Source organism: Pinus tabuliformis, chromosome 1_1, assembly GCF_031772625.1.
Source record: "Pinus tabuliformis cultivar Carrire ecotype Pingquan chromosome 1_1, CPIR1, whole genome shotgun sequence".
Taxonomy (NCBI): domain Eukaryota; kingdom Viridiplantae; phylum Streptophyta; class Pinopsida; order Pinales; family Pinaceae; genus Pinus; species Pinus tabuliformis.
This window is the reverse complement of record NC_142297.1, coordinates 299,926,464-299,932,261: the sequence shown is the minus strand read 5'-3', so window position 1 is coordinate 299,932,261 and position 5,798 is coordinate 299,926,464. Positions and strand designations below refer to the sequence as shown.

Genomic DNA, 5,798 nt, shown 5'->3' with positions numbered 1-5,798 from the left:
TGACAAAACCGAAGGATGGTACATACTTTTGTAGGGGAAACATTGAGCCAAGGACACTTCTATCTCGCACCTCTCAACCATCCAAGAGGAGCTTTGGAAGAAATTTCTCCTTACAAAGTGGCCTTCCTTGGATTTGTATGTAGTGGTCTTGGTCATGAATGAAGCAAGAAGTTACGTGCGACGCAATGCTCGCCCCTCAGATGCCTTGATTTTTATGGATATGTTGAATTCTTTCAAAGTAGGTTGTTTCTTCGAATCCTTATTAGAATTTTTAGTTTGGCTCCATGATGCTCATAAGTCCACTGAATGAAAGGTTCGCAGGAAGTAGAATGCCACCAGTGTTGGTGGTTACCCCCATTTGTGTTTAATTTTACTTATTTCTACAAAGGTTGATAGGCCTTTCGATCTTCACCTTTAGGGTTTCAATCAATAGATTTTAGCGTTTTAACGTTAGGGATTTGAATGTTTCAGGTTTCTCATAAGTGTGTTCCACTTGAATTTCCTTTTATCCTTAAAAATGATTTTTTTTATAATATGGGTGGGTACAGATTGATGGACTTGATGGGAATGTATGTCTATTGAACAAGAGGTCCCCTAGAGGGATGTCTTAGTTTCTTCTGAGGGTACCATATTTTGTAGCTCCAAACTTGTAAAGGCCACACCTTATTCTTAGTCTTAATGCTCATTCTCTTGAAATTAAACCAACTTTATTTTACTTGATAATTGTGCCCCTTTGTATTCAGGTAAAGTATCATTTGGTTTCCCAAAGCGGCATGCATCAACTCCAAAAATTCATCTTTATGTTAGCAGTTATCCATGTTTTATATAGAATTTTAACTGTCGTGCTAGCAAGAACAAAGGTAAGTGGAAGAGGAGATCGATTATTTTATGCAATTACTTTCTCCAATAATGCCTAGTTGAAATTTTTCGTTGGGTTTTATTGTTTTAATCTATGCATGCAATTATTTCCTCTCCTATTACTGATATCGACATGTCCTGCAGATGCCTAGATTAGGCATTGGGAAGAGTGTGAAAGGGAATCACAAATTTTGGATTATATGTTTTCAAATGGTGAGTTATTTTAGTTCTTCTCCCTTAGTTTGGTTGGTGTGTGGAATCATAGTTACTTCAACCCCCCAATACTCTTTAAGTTGCCAAATAATAATTGGTTGGAAACCTGCAAATTTCAACTGGGAAATACTGTGTTACTTGTAAGTTGATTGGGTAATGTTTGAACTTGATTGGGTAATGTTTTTGAGTTCAAATATAGAAGATTGAAAGGGAACAAAATTGATCTTTGGGTTCGGGTAGCCTTTTGAGCGTGTTAAGAAAACCATATATTGAGGGTTTCTTTGCTTTTTTGGTTCAAACAGATCCTGCAAGATTCATATTAATCAATGAAACTTAATTTGTAAAGCGTCATCCCACTTTATCAAGTCGAATATCGGAGAGAATACAAAATATCCCACTTCAAAAGATGTACACACAATTGGTGACAAGTGAATTGTAGTTGTTTCAAATCTCATGCATATTATTGATATATTTACACAACAATGTCATGTTTTTGTATGAAATCCATGGAGTTAGTGTTGGGTTGTTGAACGCACGTCCTCCCTTAGCTTTCCCAACAACTTGCAACTTCTTTGAGCTTTTCCAATATTTAGCATATTCTCCACTGACATATGGGATCGACATCTGAGGTCGTGATAGACTGACATCTGGGGCCATTATGAATGGAATATTGGAGGAAAATTACAGTCCAGCATGACCAATCGACCTAGTGATTTTTCCCGAAACAATTACTCTTTATTTAAATTTGATATTTCATAAGGACATGGAGGGGGGAAATTATACCATTATATCTTGAGCTTCTTTTTATATATGGCAGTAGATGACTTTGAGTACTTCTGCACATAGAAGCTGGACAACAACAACAATGCGATCATGTAGTAGAAACACGTCTGCAAAAGAATAAACAGTTAACTGGTTAGTCCATCTATGTCTAGTCTACAGAAACAGAGTTCCACAATAGAAAGGAGGAGGCCTTGCAAAGAAATCTTGGATATGGAGAATGTCTTTTAATACAACAGTCATCTTGGACCATATTCAGACCAAATTGTAGCATTTGTATTTGTGTAAGATACCCGAGACAAAATAGGAAGAATATAAAATTTATATTAATTTTAGTGTACGAAATGGTGCAAACCTGAGACACTCTATTGACAGTAAGTTTATTTCCATAACTCTTACAAGATATTATCATTTATTTAGAAAAGTATTAGAAAATTTTTTACATTTCAGAACTTACTTTCCCCAAAAGAGGTATTTTCTTCGTAGTTTCTCTCTGCCCCTTAGAATTGAAGAAGGCAAATAATGGAAGTACATAATTACATGAATTGTTGCATTCATTGCTACAAAGAATTATGCTACATGGGCCAAAATGAAAACAAGGATTTAAAGAAAGCTAAAACAATATTGGTTTTGTATCTATTAAAAAAATAATCGTTGCTAAAGATTTTAAATGTTGGTAAATAGGGTATAGTGACATTCATCCCACTGGATTGATTTCCCCCAAGAGGGTGGTATGTTTCATGTCAAGAAATAGTAAGGTATCATGGTTGTTAAATTATTTAAAAATAGCTGGATTCTTTAAATGAAACATAATCATTTTTCAACAAAAATTTAGAGAAAAGTATTAAATGCTGATAGTGGCAAGTGTCGAGAAGTTACCATCCCCTCCTGGTGCATGATGGTCAAAGATCCACCAAATAATAGCTATAGAAACATGGTGATACACATGAAGAGAATTGATTTGACTAACAATTCTCTCTAAGACCATAATTATCTGGGAATAAGGACTCAAGCCATAACTAGTCCATTTAAATATTTTAGATGCTCAGAATGTTTTAGATATTATATTGAAATTAAATCTATCTAGAAAGTCCTAAAGAAAAAAAATGTATAAGAGGAATAGCCAACTTGATTCCATGATAAAGGACTACAATCCAAATTAGAAATATCCAAGGCATACAATAATCTCACCATGGCCATGAGCTCAAAAAGTTTGGATATGTAGAAAAGGTAGATAAAGTACGCCATCTGAAAATTCAAAACCCAAGATTAGAAGCAAATAACATTTGATGGTTAAAACAAATTAGTGTAACAAATAATGACTAATGAAATTTTAGAAAAGTGGTTAGTAGCACAATACAAACAACATCAAAAAATATGAGACTAGTGGGCAGAGGATTTGGTGGAAGGGCAACAACAAACCAACTAGGACAAAAAAAGTAGGGTGTAGAACATGAGCTCATGGCCATGAAGGTAGTGAGAAATGTAATTTGCACCTAGAATCTGAATGGCACCAAAGACTTTCAAGTGGAATTGAAGCAGGAGAATGCAATAATTAACTAGCTCACCTAGAGGATGGCATGCCAAGTCAACTTGCTTTCTCTAATGTGTACTATTGTTCTCTATATCCTGCCTTTCTTTAATAATATTTGAGCATGGTGAAATACACATGGCTTATGTTTGTATGTGCATGGCGGGGCTAAATCTCAGAATGTTTTCAGTTAGGAACCTAGTGCATATACTATCTTCTGCAAAGACAATCTAAACATAATGGCCACATGCCTAATTTTGCATCATGTTTCACTCATGAATATGTTTATGCCTTTTCTCCAAGTCAACTGGGGCTTGCCTAGTTGGTAAAGGGAGAGATGACATTATTGGCCCTACCAAGGTTGGAATTGCAACATGAACAATTTTTCATGATATTGCACTCAATAATATGTTGGTTCCTTTTCTCAAAGCCAATAAGGGATCAGCTCCCATGGACCATCTAGCTAGCTCAAGGGTGCAAGAGGGTGACTTGGGACCTTCGAACCCATAATTTTAGAAAAAACAGATACCTCCAATCACATTTTCTCACAGAATCCAACCCCAGTAAATATTTTAAAAATAGAAGAAAGCACTTGCAATATGACATGTTATGTGCTTGTCTTGTGGAAATCTGGAAGAAATAAAGTCATTAGTTATGAGTAATCTGGATATCTTGTCACTAGATATGAGTAATTTTGATATGCTCTCATTAGATATTATAGTATATCTAAGGGTTGGTATAGGGGGTTGGCAATTCATACGAATACTTGGGCAATATTTTGAAAATATACAAAGATTATGGTGTCAAAATTGGGCCAATAGGTATGACATTTTGTGGCTCCTTGTTAGAGAAGTCCAAAAAGTCTGGAATTAATACTAGAAAATAATAAGTTGAATTGAACATGCAAGATGGAAGAATGGAATGCAACATAATTTTCAAACCAAAAATTCGTAAATAGTAAGAAAATATCTTAGGATGGGCTAGCAAGCTAGCATGTAGGGGAGCCAAGTATCAAGCCTCCATGCAGGCAGTTATTTTCTTGACGAGTAGCTATCAATGAACTCTTATTTTCCTAGATGATTAAATTATAATCAGTGAGTTAAATCGAAATCAGATCAGCAACAAGCATGGGGATGGGTAAGATTATGAAAAGTTGTATGTTTATCACATGAACCATATGAGGTCAGAACTTGGAGTAGATTATGAACCAAAATTACAAAAATTTAAACTTGTGACAAACATATGGGAGAAATGCCTATGAAATGCCTCATTACAATGTACACTAAGTGATCCACTTTGCTTTCAATTGGAATGTTTCTAATCCATAAAACGTGATAGTTTTGTTGAAGCTAACAAATATACATCCATCTTTCTACTCTTAAGAAATAAAGCATGAAAACCAGACGATACAAAGATTGTAGAAAAATACCTCTTTCTCATATTCCTTGTAAGCATTGCTCCATATTGAATATATTCTCAAAGAAAAGGAAACTATTTATGATATGTGCCATGCAATGCCAAAGATAGATAGAAAATTAGAGGAAATTTGAAGTCACAGAAACTATTCTAAGACACCAAACATGCCATATTTAATTATTTATTATTTACACTTACTTAACAGGTCCCATAGAGGAATAGGAAGAAGCTCGACAAGCACGCAACTTTATCCAGCAACCAATCCAAAAAATACCAAATAATTTGAGGTGCACTTAGAACAATATCTTAGCCCATATTCTTAAATAAACCTATCAAAGAGAGGAAAGCACCAAAGCACAAAAAAATGATCATCTTAGCATCTCCCCCAATAAAAAAGAGAAAAATAAAAACTTCCACATATAATAAGAGAAATATCACATTCACAATACATGATCAAAGAAATAACAGTAGTTGAACTGAGTAATCAAAAGACATGATGACACAACTACGCACTGAGGTCCATTATTTAGCTAGATTTAAGAGGTACATGGCAACAAAGGACATCAAAATGCAAAGGAGCCCTAGATGAAAATCATTAATGCTTGCCTGATAGGTGAGACAAGGAGCAATCATGGTGTATCAAGCTAGGAAAACATGGGTCTGGGAAATGATGATTCTAGGTAGGCATTATCCATTATTGTAGAGGATAGCATGTGATATTGAGAGAAGCAACCTCGAGTTCATACCCATAAGCAACCATATATAACCAAATAATGTATTTTCAAAGAACCGTGATAAAATCATTTCTCAAGAACACAATAACATTAGACTTACCCTGCAGATGTTTTGTCGAGTTGCACTCTGGATAGCATAATTGTTATCATTGACACGTCTTGTTGTTTGCAACCTACATAATAAGAATTTTAATGTAAGTCACTGTTTTCCAAGATATCACATGAAACAAATAAAATTAATTATCCAAAATAAATTGGGTTTAGTG

The 5,798-nt window shown here is 34.7% G+C and overlaps 1 pseudogene; it reads right to left on the bottom strand.

Moving 5' to 3' along the window:
* Positions 1-1,856: 1,856 nt before the first annotated feature.
* On the bottom strand, positions 1,857-4,969 carry LOC149212739 (uncharacterized; annotated as a pseudogene).
* Positions 4,970-5,798: the final 829 nt, after the last annotated feature.